The sequence below is a fragment of the Podarcis liolepis genome, assembly GCF_965112155.1.
Source record: "Podarcis liolepis genome assembly, chromosome: 3".
Taxonomy (NCBI): domain Eukaryota; kingdom Metazoa; phylum Chordata; class Lepidosauria; order Squamata; family Lacertidae; genus Podarcis; species Podarcis liolepis.
Window position 1 is genome coordinate 42751100 of NC_139557.1, and position 15713 is coordinate 42766812.

A 15713-nucleotide genomic window follows, 5' to 3' on the forward strand; every position below is an offset into this window, starting at 1 on the left:
ACACACACGTAGTTTTTAGAGGAGGAAAACTAGAAAAAAATATTCTAAACGAAATAGTGGATATATGATTTTTGTGGTTCATGCTGTAGCCACAGACATGTGATCTGACAGTGAGTTTGGAGTAGCCCAATGCAAAAATCCTGAGGATCCATGGGGATCCATGCTTTGTAACCATGGAGGAGGGAAGGAAGGGGAACCATGGATCCTCTGCTCACGAATGCAGCATATCCCCCCCCCCCCCCGCCACCCGCAGGCATTCGCTTCATAACACGCACAGACATTTCCCCTTACTTTCTAGGAGGAAAAAAGTGAGTGTTATGGTGCAAAAAATACGGTAGTCGTGTCCAACTCTTCGTGACCCCATGGACCAGAGCACGCCAGGCATCAAGTGCATTACAATGATCTATTCTGGAAGTTGACAGAAGATGTATAACTGAAGCCATACTATCCATGTTCAGAAAAGCCTGTCGTAATTGGTGCACCAACTGAAGCTGGACATAGGCACTCTTAGCCATTAAAGTCACTTGGGACACAAATGTCAATAATGTTCTAGGAACAACCTGCAAACTACAAACCTGCTCCTCCAAGGGGAGGTAATATGGTAATAGGAAAAAAACAGGAGTGGCCAGTCATGCAAGAAAGACTAGAATCATTTATTTGTTCTAATGCCAAACAACAGTATGCTATGTACCAGCCCCACAGTCCTTTCCACCCATTAAAGGAGAGAACCCAATTTAAAGTGTCAACAACCATGCAACACAACAATATAAGCAGGCATTGGCACAGACTCTGCCCCCCCCCCCGCCCCCACAACACCCAGATGTCCACAAACAACAGCAAGGGTACAGTGAGGAGACTGTGAACAAAGAAGTCTCTGATCAAACCCCAGGCCATTGCGGATCCCAGGAAGTCAAAAAGCAATACCAAATAGCTTCTATCAATGCAAGCTCTTGTCCTATAGCAGAAACACTCCAGAGGAAGAGATATGGTTCAGTAATAAAACACATGTTTGGATACAAAAGGTACCAGGTTCAATCCCTGGTATCTCCAGGTAGGACCGAGAGAGGGTGCCATTTGAAAACCTGTAAAGTTACTGCCAGTCAGTGTGGGCAATTCTGAGCCAGAAAGACCTATGGTTTCACTCAGTATAGGGCAGCATCCTATGTTTCCTTAAGGCTGAATTCTCAGTAGTTATTAGTGCACTTGCTTATATGGCTTATGTTATGCTTCCTTCAGATTGTTTGCTCAGTTGAGTTGCCAACTTGGAAGAAGTAGAATCTTGGATTGGACATGCTTACAATATTAAATTCTCTACTCCTTTCTCCTCATGCTTTTAGGCTTTTGACTAGGGAATAATCAAGTAGCTAAGGTTTTGCCTTTAGTCCTTTGAATATTCAAGTTCAATAAAAAGGAGACTTCCAAAAATCAGCACAATGTCTTCATTCCCAAGGAGTTATTTTTAAATCACTGCTCTGAAACCACCACTACAGCTGAGCTGCTACTCTCAAGACATTCTGAATTACAATTCTCATCATTTCTACTGGCTAAACTGGCAGGAACTGAGAGATGGAGTCCACCATGCATGGAGTGCACAAGGTTTGGGGGAAGGCCATTGTAAGGAGCAGTTGAAAATGGCTCAAGAGGAAATAGACAAGGTGTGAAGGGGAATACAGAAAAACGCTGGTTTGATGTCATTGTCTCCAAATTTGCATTTAATCACTACCACCCCCATCACTACTTGTGCAAGGTGATAGATAAGGTGTTAGTGGGATACATGCTTAGATGAAACAGTATATCTAGACCTGTGGTTCCCAAGTGGGGCACACACCCCACAGGGGGGCAATTTGATTTTTAAGGGGGACAATTTGAGAATGAGTTATTAACTGTGAATGGCCTTTTAGGCTTCCTCCACGTGAATAGGTGTTCACTTTTTGAATAAGAATTATATGTCATGGGGGGCGGGGAATCGGGATTTTAGAGATGCTTAGGTGAGGCATGGCCAAAAAAGGGTTGGGAACCACTGAACTAGACCCATTTAAATCTGCATTCACTCCTGGTTTTGCAATCAAAACTGCCTTGGTCACCTGGTTAATGGCATTTGTTAGGGAAGTGGAGAACCCTATTGATATCAATACCCTGCTCTAGATGCAGTTGCACTCCCCCTGGAAGAGCAGGTTTGTAGTTTGCAAGTCGCTTCTAGAACCATTATGGACATTTGTGTCCCAAGTGACTTTAATGGCTAAGAGTGCTTATGTCCAGCTTCAGTTGGTGCACCAATTACAACAGGCTTTTCTGAACAGGGATAGTATGGCTTCAGGTATCCATTCTCCGTCAGCTTCCAGAATAGACCATTGTAATGTACTTGATGTGGACCTGATGCAGGATGCTGCAGTCAATGTTTTGATGTGAGCAGCAAGTTGGACATGTATAACTTTTATTCTCCAACTGATTGCAGGTCTAATTCAAGGTCCAATTTCATAAAAATTGATTATCAATGCAATATTAAAACAACAATACAAAATAAAACAATAAGATGTCATAATTCATTAACAGACTTGGGGCATCTTGTGAACATTTCAGAGTGATTGATGTACACAATCAAGATTTAGAGGTCTGAACTCTGCCTATACAACCAAGAATATTAGATTCCTTTTGCTCACTGTATTGTCAGTACTTTTCTTTCTAAGCTGTACATTCCATTAAACAGAGATGACCTGCTCTGCGACAGTGTTCGCAATAAGTTATCCCACAATCAAAGTAAGGAGAGCAAGGTGTTCCTGACCTAGACAGTGTAAACATTCAAGGGGAAGGTGTCCTCAGCATTATCTGTCAGAAATAAACCGTCATGCAAAACAGCCCTCAGCATGTTGCCCTTGGAACCAATGAAAGCAACACTGCCCAATGGAGTTTTGCAGCGGAGTTCAAATTACAAGTCCTATTAGCAAAATGTTAAGGAACCACAGGGCACAGTTGTGGCCCTGAAAGTCAATCCTGCAAACTAGGTGTAGAAGCATCCAGAAAATGTATTTCCATATACAAATTCTTCTAGGGGGAAGTGGAGAGAGAGGGAGAGAGAGAATGAGAGAGAGAGAGAAAGACGAGGGACTCTTTGCCCCTATATAAAAATACAAGTGCCCAGCTTCAGTTTTCCTTAAGTGTGTGTGTGTCCCACCCCACACCTCCTTCCGAAGATTGCCATCTTTTATTTTTCTGGTAGAGCTTCTGCAGTCTGGGGGGGGGGGGGACAACTGCATGGCGAGGAGAAATGCAATCGGTGCAGCTCTTCCGTTCAACGCCTGCCCATCCTTGAACAGTCTGCACCTGTGGAATTCCTGCCTGCCATGCAGCTGCTAGAAGACCCCAGGCCACTGCCTGGGCGAGGGTCGGAGGTGGGGAGGTGGGAGGCTGGGAGACGAGGTCGGAACGTTATTTCATGCCTGCCTTCCCTCCCGCCGCCGCCCTCTCCCCCCCCCCAGCAGGAGTCTCCCCCCCCCTGCGCAGCACCTCCCCCCTCACCAGTCGCTAGATGAATGGGCTGGGACGGTCGCAAGAGGACACGCGCTGGGGGCCGCGCAAGCTCATCCTCAGTGTCTCCGAAAGGCTCCGGGCCGAGCCAGGGCGACTGACGGCGGAGGGGAGAGAGCGGAGCCCAAGGCAGCCAGGGAAGGAATCGGCCACGGCTGCAAACCCCTCACAGAAGGAGACGGAACAGGGCAGGTTGAGGACAGCGGAGCAAAGGAGCGCGCGATTGGGCGAAGCGCTGAGTATCGCGAGCGCCTATTGGCCGGCGGGAGCCAACGCTCCGGCTGGCTCTCTGGAGCCAGAAGCTGTAAGGGGCTGACGCGCAATAGGCCCTCTCCGGGCAGGAGGGAGGGCGAAGAGCCCCCCACCCCAGAAGGGGAAGGGCTGAGGGACGGCTTCCCTCGCCGAGTCACCGCCGCCGCAACTGTTCGGGTTGCCAGCGAAGCGTGCGGCGGCTGTTTCCCCCGAAGCCAAGCCCCTTTAAATAGCTTTAAACTGCCCCGGGCGAAGCAGCAGTTCGGAGAGAGCGCAACCCTGTGCGTGTTTGCTCAGGTGCGGGGTCTGTCCAAAGGGGACTTGCTCTTCAGGCTTGGGATCTAGTGAACCACTTTCGCCGTTTGATGCAAAGCCGCCCCTTCTTGTTTCAATGGGTGTCGCCTCAGGAAAACTGCGCACCGCGACCCCTCCTGTCTTATGTCCCTTCAGGAGTAAGACACACACACACACCCGGGTTCAGATCAAGGTGCAGAGAGAGGATTGCAAACTTCCACTAACTCGAAGGAAACCAGGAAGGCTAACCTTAGGAACTATAAGCTCTCTGCTAATTTTAACCGGACTTCTTTGGTGACCTTCTTGGGGGGGAACATGACTCATGCAAAATGCGGACTGCATTTGTAGAAGGAAATCGTTGGTGGCACACAGCGACCACACCCTCAAGCTTTTGGTGTTGAGCCCCTGCAAGAGCTTTTGGAAAGGCTGACAAAAGAATTAGTAGATGGGGAGTGTTTCTGAGGTCAGAATTAGTACTGGGGTGTAGGAGAACAGAATGTGAAAATAGATCTGAAAAATGAAGCATCTGTATAGCATTGCATCAGAGGAGCTTTTCCAATGGCTTTAAAAGGCCTGTTTCAGCTATTTCAGTAATCTTTGTTCAAGGTTAAAAAATATATATAGTACAATAGATATCAAGTCATGGCGAAAACCACTGGGGTGATAATTATTTTTGTTTTTATATACAGAAAGACATGCACAGAGCAACTTGGTTCGTGCCATAGACCACATTACTGGCAAACAGAAGTGCATTTTAGGTTAATGCACAACTGGAAGAATCCCTCAGGTCCTCATTGCTTGATGACTTTGCAGGCGAATGTGTGAACGGATTCATCTTACTCAGCTTATCTTTTCAGCAGTGCCAATTGATGTGATATTAAAATCAAAGCTATAGTGGCAGACTTGGTTCAGTCCCATGCATGTACATCACTTCCTTCAATAAAGCCTATTAATTTTGGCCAATGCTGTTGATTAAAGCTAAATCAATCTAGATTTGTTTATGTTAATAGAAAAGGGCAGGTTTGATGTCTTGTTTTCCTAAGTAAATAAATACTGTGCATTTTGTTGTTCAAATTTCATACCTGTCAGTGACGGTATCTGCCACACCTGCATATATGATCATTCAAGCCTCCAGCATTTTTATTATTTTTAATTTCTAATTCCCTGTCATCTTTTGGATCAGAAGAGGCCCAGCCTCCAGCCAAGAAATCCCACTGTTGTTTATGTTTAAAAATGGGGTTAATCAGAGTTTTCAAGGCCAATAAGGTAAGGAAGGATATTCACAGATGCTCAAGCAATTGGTAAGGGAAAATTCTTTTTTTCCCCCACTAGATGTCACTATTGAGATATAGGTCCTCAAATTCACCGTTGATGAAACACACCAGTGTGTCTGGAATTGTTAAAAATGCTTATTAAAAGTACCTGTTTTCCACTTTTTGGTGCAGAACTAAAGTTAGATGCTATAGCAAAAAAAAAAAAACAACCAGCGAAATACAGTAATAAATTTATGAACACATTTAATTTGCCATTCCAGCATATATTGAAAAAAGTGGCCTTTCCTGTTAGCACCATACTCATGCTAACGTTGCAATGTTTGCCACTTAACCACTTCTCTGCAACCATACTTGCTGAGCTAGCTTGAAAGGATGAAAGCATCTCAATTTCCCCTGTCACAAAATATTAGAGATTGAGGGTTGGGTAATGTGATATATCCACACAATAGAAGCATTAGCTTGAGAAAAGATCCTCTGAATCCTACACAATAGATTGATAACTGCGCAGATATTGCATGAAGACATCCTGAAGGAGTTGCCTTCAGTTGTGCAATTCTTTATCTCCTTGATAAAGATGTTGGATGTCAAGGAGATAAAGAATTACACAACTGAAGGCAACCCTGTATCAAAAGGTTTGTAATGCTCTATGTTTTCAGTATGCTATAAGCTGCCCAGTGGGAAGGGGAATAAAGAAAATCATTATCATCTTAACAGGAATATGGAGAGGTCTGGGAGAGTGGGAATTACTTTTGTTAATTCAGGGATCCAATTAACACTAGTGCATACTATATCAATTTCTGGCCAACATAACAACAATAATTGGCCCAGTGAGATGGAATGAATTATGACCGGCAATAAAAACCACAGACTCAGAATTGTAACTGAAATGAATCAGTCATTTTACTGGTGTAAAATGCTTTAAGACAATAATGATATTAGTATCCTCGCTGATGACTTTCAAGTATTGCTCGGATATCTTTTTATGCTGACAGACCAATGCAGTTGTCCAAACTTTCTTGATCAGCCGGTCATTTTAATTATTATTTTAATTTGTTGTAGTCTATATGTTTTATTGTATATACTGTTATATACTGCCTTGATGTTTTATTTAAGTTGGCAGCAAGCAAATATTATAATAGATAAATATGACATCTGCATGAAATAAAGCAAATTAAAACAATATAGTAGAAAATAATATATGTATGGTTTAATAATAAGAGTAAATCATGGTAATGTCATTAGTTTAAAAATTGCAATTGTATTAACAAAGCAATCAAAGTCACCAACATTGTTAAAATAGTCTCCTAACACCCTTCAGCCCATCTAGTTGTGAAATAGAAGTTATAAATTCACAAGCATATCCACAGGTTGGAATAAAGTTCAGAGTTACCAGTCTGGGGCAGTACATATTGTGCTCTTTGCCTAAGCAGAACAGAGCTGACTAGGCAGCAGGTTGCAGGAAGGAGGGTGAGGAGACAGAAAATTATTCTCTATACACTTTATATTGATCAGGAACTGAACCAGGAGATGGACTTTCCATCTTTAGCATTAATGCCATTCTTAAAGTGGCCCTAAGACTATGAATTACCAAAATCAAGCAGGAATGAGACTTATGTAACAGGGACCCTTGCTTGATCAGCAGTTCTTCACACAAGGCAACTGTGACACACAGCAGCACTGATTTTCCAAAACATGCCATGGTTTCTCCTTTGTTTTGGTTTCATGGCTGTTGCCTTCTTCAGGTAGATAAGATCTCATAATGCTGACAACCTTGGGTCACCTTCCAATCATATCATCCTGAAGGATGCCAAGGTCTCACGTGACCAGCAGTGAAGTTGACTAAGCAGCACAAAAGTGACAGAGTGTTACACATGCCATCTATTTCATGGCTGCTGTAGTGATTTCATGCTCTTTATTCAGCTCATAGTGGTGAGGAGGAATGAATGAATGTCCCCTCACAGTATCTGCTTTATATACATTATGAACACAATGGGCTGCACGATTGGCTAATTCCGGAATTCTACTGTAAGCCAATCAGGTTGTGGATTCACTTCTATCTGGAGCAGGATTGGGTGGTTCCTGCCAACCAATCATACTGCTGCATTGTTCTAGGACCAATCAGACTGCTGCATTCTGAATCCTATTGTTCTAGGACCAAGCAGACTGCTGCATTTTGGATCCTATTGTTCTAGGACCAATCAGACTGCTGCAGTTTGGATCCTATTCAACTCAGTACATAACAGTGTGCTTGAGGTTCGCTGTAGTTTCTGATTCTAGAGGCCTAGCAAGGTCCATTTTAACAACTTTCAACTGCATATGTTTAGGACCCAGCTGTAACAAGATACATAGTGATCTTCCTGACCCTTTTGGCATAGTGTGTATGCTCATCTTTCTAATTACTCCTGGCTGAACATCTGCCTAGGAATGTTGTTTAGTCTTGAATAATTTTCCATCATCTCTCTGCACCACTCATATTTCACCTGTGCTCAGCTGTGTTGTGCCCCTAGCTGTACAGATGGATTCAGACTGAATTAGGGAAGCCCCAGGACATAACATGATCCTGGGTGATCACACCATCAAACAGTGTCATTCATTTAAGTACATGGGGCTTAATTTTTGCAAAAATGCTTTTATGGCACATTCATTTTTAGGCAATTAAAATTTAGTTTTCGATCACCCACTGTGGTGGATGACCCTTGCTCCGAAAAGCGTGGTCAAAATTAAAGGGTTCAGGAACTCAGACAGGACCAAATTTCATGAAATCATACACAAACTTTACTAAAACTAAACTCTACGGGAGAGAAAAGCTCCAAATAATTACACAGATTAAAATAGCTTGGAAGGTAAGAAAACAACACTAACTTATCCAGCTAACATAAACGCATGAGGTTGCTATCAAGTAATAAAAGTATGCATAAATATCAGGATTACTGTATTAAGATGAAATCTGACTATAAAAAGGTTGCTTACCTGTGAGAATTTTAATCCTGCCCCTCCCTGTTAAACGTATTCACTCAGCTTCAACTTTATGCCCACAGAAATAACTGACCGCTAACTGCTTTTAATAAGCTAACAAATAACCATCTTCGTATATGCAGATCAGGCAAGATCAAAACAAAACAAAACAAAACATTGTGGTATTGCCTTTTGTACATCTCACGTAAGGATAGAGTCTTCTATTCATTTCAGAATTTTCTAGGTAGTCAATCAGACGACTTCAAAATTAAATGGCTGCTGGTCAGTATAGGCAAGTCTGTTACCAACAGGGAACTATTATTTGTTCTAGCAGTAAGTTACAGACTAATTGTTTTGATCTGAAACTGCCAAGGGGATTTATTATTATTTAAATGGTTTGGGGAAACTCTGCAGTTTTAAGTTTTTAACAAATTGTATTTGTGAAAAAGTATCTGCTGAACAAACGTCTTTGATTATCTTGTTTCTGAGAGTTACATTGTAATAGCAATTGACTAAAAACAATAATGTCATGGGAGTTGACCTATGTCACTCTCTAATTTTGTCCCCAGGTAGAGAATTTATTGAATAAAAACACAGACAATATTCAAGCAAGAACAATACTCTTTTTTAAATTTGACTTTACTGCAGTAAAGGTCAGTCCCATAAAGTAATGGGAACCGTAATGATCACAGGTTTTACACAGCTTTTATACTTCGTCACAAACATCTGCCATATGGGGATAATACTGTAATAGTATATACAAGGAGGGACTGTTGTGTGAAAAACTGAGATAGCATGAAACACTGTACATATACTCTAAAGTGGTATATAATTGCTTAATATTGGTATTATTACTAACACTCGTTCCCAGCTGAGAATTAGTGTGTGTATTTGCATACCATACAAAGAGAGAAACAAACTTTGTCATCAGTATAACAATACTGTGAAACACTTATGTGATTCAAGATTATGGGTTGATTCCTTTAATTACCTAGATCAACATTTGTACATATAGATAGGTATGTCATCACATTATCTAGAGCAGATCGAAGCTGGAATAATGGTTTGAATAACTAGATGCCAGTATAAGATGATGATGATTTTAACAGAGCCAGTGTTAAAGCTTTAATTACCAATACTTCAGAGGAATCTGGGGGGAAATGCTTCTGATTTATGATTGCCATCATTCAGTCCTCTGTGATTTCTTGAGCTCTCCAGTCCACAGAATAAAAGGCAAAAACCTCCCACTCTTACAAGGTTCCCCAGATGCAAGTAGAATGTGTCATGCATTAAAGTATTTTCTTCATTTCAGTGAAATGTTCTTTTATCAATTACTTTAATTCCTTTCCTCTACATCATTTGCCCAATGAAAAAGATTTTTCAGCAAGAGCATTTAATCTCATTTCCCGGAGTGTTTGGGGCATAGGAGGTAGCTGCAGTAGAAAGGGGTTTTAGAAAAATCCCTTTGGCACTTTTGCACAGGTAAGCCAAGAAGCAAGGCCATTCAGAATTAAGGAATCGGCAGAACTAAATTCAGGAGGTCAGCTCATTAGCAACGCTGCTTCAGCACATGGAACAACAGGCTGCCGTTAGAGATGGAGCTTTAAAAAAATGGCTTAATTAGTGTGGGCATGATAAATGGTCTTTGCAAACATGCTATATTTAAAAAGAGCAAAGAATGCAAACCCATATGTGGAGGTAATGAGCCACAGACAGCCCTTCTCTCCCACCTACAGTGGCCCCTTGCATTTTGGTACCAATGCATATAGATTCTTAGTTTACCCTTGGAGCCATCATTTAGAGGTAGAGCGCAGGCTTTGCATGCAAAAAGCCTGACGTTTGATCCCTAGCATCTCCAGGTAGGTCTGAGAAAACACTCAGGTTTGAAACCCCAAAGAGCAGAGCCGCTGCCTTTCAGTGTATTTAATACTGAAGTACATGAACCAATTTTGTCAGGAGAAGGTTTGGACCTTAGTGTCTGCTGTGGGGTGCTTGTATCTTTCATTAAAGTAGCTCAGGAAAGAGATGCTTTTCCAATTTCTTTTCTATCATGATGGTTGTGCTGGTCTATTTGGTCCCAAAGTGGCACCACATTGTTCTGAGTCACTCCTGATGGCATGAGACTGTTGAAAAAAATTACCGTATTTTTTGCACCACAACACTCACTTTTTTCCTCCTAGAAAGTAAGGGGAAATGTCTGTGCGTGTTATGGAGGGAATGCCTACGGGTGGCATGCCTACGGATTTTCCTCCTCTAAAAACTACGTGCGTGTTATGGTCGGGTGCGTGTTATAGAGCGAAAAATACGGTAAGCTCCAAATAGTTTTAATAATAATAATAATAATAATAATAATAATAATAATAATGTGTAGTATTGCCAACTTGTAGTTCCAAGTTCTAAAAGATCTGTATTATTTGCATTATTGTACAGTCGTACCTTGGTTTTCGAACAGCTTAGTTCTCGAACGTTTTGGCTCCCGAACACCGCAAACCTGGAAATGAGTGTTCCGGTTTGCGAACTATTTTTGGAAGCTGAACGTCGGACGCGGCTTCTGCAGCTTCCTTGGTTTCTGAACGTTTTGGAAGTCGAGCAGACTTCCGGAACGGACTCCGTTTGAGAACCAAGATACGACTGTACTTTTATTCTTGTTTTGTTCTTTTTATCTATCTTTTGTTTTTGATAGCAAACCAATGTGAATGGGCATTTGCCTAGAAAAGCAGCCTAAGAACATTAAAAATTTTGTTTACTTATTTATTTTAACCAGATTTATATAGCACTTAATTCATAAAACAATACAAAATGTACACAATACTGCTAAAATCAAACATTTAAAATGGATGAACATAAACCTTCTCAAAATATAGGGTAAAAGATACAAAGGTTTGAAACATATGAACATACTGAAATTACATACATTATATTACAAATAATATATAAGAGTCAGAGTTCATTTATTCCACCTCTGAAAAGTGGCCTGTATGCAATTAAATTAGCAGGTGTAAATTTGCATTGCAGGCCTGTGGCCCTGAGTCCTTTAAGGAATGTCCCTGCATATAAGGAAATCATAGAGAAAAGTTGAGGTGGGTAAAAAAAACTGCCCTACCAAAAACTCTCTTACCGTCCACATTGCAGTAAAGGAAAATATGGAGCATATTCTGCCTGTGATTCAGCTTATGGAGAGTGTGCCAGCGGCCACAGTCCTTATTGCTGGCCCTCTGATGGAGTACATCACTTTTGGAGGTCACAAAATGTCAATCTGAGTAGTTACACTATCAGAAAACTTCCATTTCTGTTATACTCAGTAAAAGACAGCATACAGAGGTTTAAAAGTTCACTCATTTAAAATAAATTAAAAAGCACAGACCTGCTTGTTCCCTGCAGTCATGCCTTATAAGAGAGAAAGAAATAAGAAGGAAAAATGAGAGAGACCTCACAAATAAATCGTAATTGCAGGCTTTATGTTAGAAATAGACAGGCCCCAAAGTGAGATAAAAATAAATCTGGTAGTTTAATGTTCCGAAATGAACACAAAAGGCTATCTTCAAGGAGCTCGGAGACAAGATGTTTTGAGGCACTGGTGGAGCTGGCTGGCACTGTAGCCTTTCAAACAGTTAATGAAGCACTTTGTCCCTATATGGAACTTGAAAGAGCAACACAGGATTTGAAAAAAGACGTTTGGGACTTCAAAAACTGGGGCAGGAACTGTAGTAGTAGCTCAGGGGCAGAGCACATGCTTTTGCACATAGGAAATCCCTGGTTCTAATCCCTGGCAGTTTTGTTTCACAGGATAGGATGGGAAAAGATATGGAAGACCTTGGTCAGTCAAGAGCAGACAAATGCAGGGACAAACAGTCCTGACAAATAGTCCAGTTTAACTCCCTGTGTTCCTAAACGCAGCAGAATAAAACAAGTGCCTTAACAGACATGCTGACTAGAACCCTCTAGCATTCTGAGAGCCCATCTGCACTAGACAAGGCAAGCCGTATCACACCACTTTAAACGGTTTGGGCTTCCCTCAAAGAATGCCGAGGAATCTAGTTTGTTAAAGGGCACTGAGAATTATTTGGAGACTCCTATTCCCAGAGCTCCTTTCAGAGCTATCATTCCCAGAGTGATTCAACAATCAATCCAAGGGAACTCGAAGAATTGTAGTACTGGGAGCGGAATAGGGGTTTCCTGACAACTCTGAGCACACTTAACAAACTACAGCTCCCAGGATTCTTTGGGGTGAAAGGCATGAAGTCGTGTGACACTGTTTTAAATGTGGGGCCCAAGTCTCTCTTATTATGATTACCTTATTACAGTTACAAAGTGCAGACTATTTGCTGTTTATTTGATTCACTTTTGCAATAGCAGGAGTGGGGAACCTCAAGCCCAGGGACCAAAAGTGCCCACCCTATCTCTCTGGCTTCTCAATCTAGCCTCTCCTCAGGCCAGATCTCCTCCCCAGCCACATCCCTTACCAGCCCTGCTTCCCACCCTCCTTGAAGGTTTGTGGATGTGATGTGTCCCTGAACTCTGGTAATGCCTGTTGTTTGCCTGGATGGAGGGCAGAAAGCTGTGTGGGTGTGGATGTAGAAACCAGCAAACGATAAAGAAGAAAAACTGACATTTGTTGCTCTGCCCCTCACTGGCATATCTCCCCACCCACCAAAAGGTCACCTAGATAGGAATGAGGCCCTTGTACAATGTCACCAGACTCCCCACCCATCCAGCCAAAACACCTTTTTCTTTAAAAAAAAGCAAAATAGGTTGTTCTGCCACACACAAAATATTTGAAGGAAGTTTTAGGGAAACCAAAATGGTTTTATGGAACTAACAAAATTCCCCCAAGGCTTTTTGTAGATATCTATCTAGGGAATATCAGAAGCCCTCCCTGTAAACTATAAGGATCTGAAGTAAGACAGCTGCACGATGGGACTTAAAGTGCTCAGCTTTGGCTGAAATGTGTGTTCTTCATTTCTTTCAAATAAAACTATATGGGAAATGAGTGTGTCAATTATTGCTGCTTTCTGTTTAATGTTTACCTTTAACAAGGCAAGAGATTCAGGTCTATTAGCTTTGACCCAGTTATAACTGTTTTATACAGTATCATTTAGATGAATGCAATAGTTTGAGGATAATTACATTACATTTAAAAGGCACCTTTTCATATTACATCTGAAATTTATTTTTGTACCCTATCATGTCACGGAGTAAATAATGACTCACTATAAAGTAAATTATAGTTGGATGAGCCATCCCTGATATTCTACAGTTATTCAAACCTATACAGTAAACAAAGATGCAGTTAAATCAGTAGATATTCTATTTATGTACAGCAGAATTAAGTTATTCATAGTAAATACTGCAAGCCCCATTAAATACTTGGGAAATAGTTTTCTATTTTTATAGCATATATTGACATTTGTTAAGCTAGTTCAGATACCTACTGAATCATTTACTATTCTCTCATTAGTGGACCAGGAAGACAGATATCTAAGGCCGCTGATTGGCAGAGTTTTTTAAAAATTGAAGGAAAAATATACACATCATGCTCTCTGGCTTCTTGATGCAAAGAGTCTTTGTTGGATGCTATGAATTGTCTTTCTGCAGTTTCCTCCTTTGGACAGCTGACTAGTGAAGTTTGTGTGCTATTGGTGCTGGTAGCACACAAATGGCTGTTCTGCTCCTCTTTCCTTGCTAATGCAGCAGTAGCAGCGCTAGGTTGGGTTTTAGTACTAACAGATAGCACTGGCACCCAGAGCTTATTTTTCAGGGGTTTGAGGGCTCAATCCAAATTCCAAAATCCACTTCCCACAGTGGGCTTTTTGATCCGTATACCAACGTGTCATGCTAAATTTTAAATGGTGGGAAATAACTGTATGCCAGAATAGTTTCCCAAGTTTCAGCACATGGAATACAATGCAAAATTTCTACAATTTTCCAAGTTAATGGGGTTGCAAATGGATTTTTTCCCCCTGGAAATAATTAAAACAGAAATGAATGCTAGCCTTTCAACTAGATTCCACTAGATTTCCAGAAGAGGCTTTTACACTGTGTGAGAGTTCACATAAAACACAGAAATGCTCAGGTAAAGAGACATCCGGAAAACAATAAAGTGCTGCAGCCTAAGTCTACAAATTATAAGAATACAACAGAAATATTCTTTTTTTAAAAAAAAAAAATACTCTTATAGACATTGTTCATTGCATTTTAAATGAAATAACACAGTCCTATCCATTTTTCTTAAGAGCAGCAGTGTTCCAAATTGCAGCGGATTTCTGAAAGTTTTGACACAGAATCATACCCCTGTGCTACTTTCAAAGTACATTTGTGTTTCCTTTATAGTTGACCCTCTTCTACTCTATTTCTGTAACAGAAACAAACTTCATTGACATATTGCGAGCCCTTCCAGACAAGCTGCTTATTGAACACTGATTTGGGATATTTAGATGATTCTGGCTATTTAATGAGCAATCATTCTGATTTGTTTGCAGAAAGGCTAGACGAGACAGTGTAAATGCAAGTGTTACCCCACACTTTCATTCATTCATTCAGCCTTTATTGGCATAATACCTCACACTTTCCACTGCATTTTCCCTTCCATGTCACTTTCCATGTCTCTAAAACTCCAGTCTTCTGGAGAGGCAGCTTTGTTGCACAAGAGCTCCAAATAAGCTTCAACTGTGCAACCTGAATTTGCCAGTTCGTGCTTGAATCCCACCCCAAAATAGTGACAGCCTGAGAGGACCCTGGAACCAGATGGAAAGAAAATTATTGCTCAATGGAAATCCAGAAGAGGAAATCTCAGCAAGCATACCTGCCTAAATTCCTTCCTTTGCACAACTATTGGAGCCCTGTGCTCTAAAGCACAGGTGGGGAGTCTTCGGGCTTGTGGGGGAGACTTTGCTTCTGTTTTTAGAACCCCCAAGTCCACCAACTGGAGGCAGGTGTAAAAAAGCAGGTGTGGGGGTTGGAGCCTGATACACAATGGTGGCTCAGGTGGTAAAGCCAGTTCCCTTCTGCATTCCACCCATCTGGCATCAGTGGCAGACCTTGGGGTCTCAAATTTCAGCGGCACCCTGTACAATGCCAAAATTTGGTGCGCACACCTCTCTCCTTCAATTGTACATAATAGCTGCAGCACCTCCTGCAGTGCCCCCTGAAACTCTACACCCAGTACCACCTTTGCTGGCATTCTTTGGACTACAACTCCCAACAGCCCCAGCCAGCAGGGGGTTATGGGAGTTGCAGTGTGCAAAATTTGTAAGGCACCAGGTTAGCGATGGCTGCACTAGGATGACCTGTCTATATCATTATAAGCGTACATCTTATTCTACCAGCCTAATTTAGAAGGTGGAGGAAGGCACATTGCTCTTATGATTGGGAGTGGGAAATCCTGGCTGGCGTAATACAGCTCATCCAGAGATC

At 41.6% G+C, this 15713-nt stretch overlaps 1 protein-coding gene and 2 long non-coding RNA genes across 3 annotated transcripts in view; 1 reads left to right on the forward strand and 2 right to left on the reverse strand.

The window, feature by feature from the left end:
• Positions 1–3749, reverse strand: part of IBTK (inhibitor of Bruton tyrosine kinase) — a 48689-nt gene extending 44940 nt beyond the window's left edge. The window contains exon 1 of the mRNA XM_083497452.1: positions 3517–3749. The gene's annotated coding sequence lies outside the window, so the exon portion shown is untranslated. The remainder of the gene's footprint in view (positions 1–3516) is intronic.
• Positions 3750–3838: 89 nt separating this feature from the next.
• On the forward strand, positions 3839–5029 carry LOC310704265. Its single transcript, XR_014524682.1, has 2 exons — positions 3839–4661; positions 4761–5029. It is a non-coding gene; the product is annotated as an uncharacterized lncRNA (long non-coding RNA).
• A 9430-nt stretch (positions 5030–14459) lies between these two features.
• LOC310704266 lies at positions 14460–15091 on the reverse strand. The gene is made up of 2 exons (XR_014524683.1): positions 14876–15091; positions 14460–14841 (listed from the first exon to the last, which is right to left on the reverse strand). It is a non-coding gene; the product is annotated as an uncharacterized lncRNA (long non-coding RNA).
• Between the last annotated feature and the right edge of the window lie 622 nt (positions 15092–15713).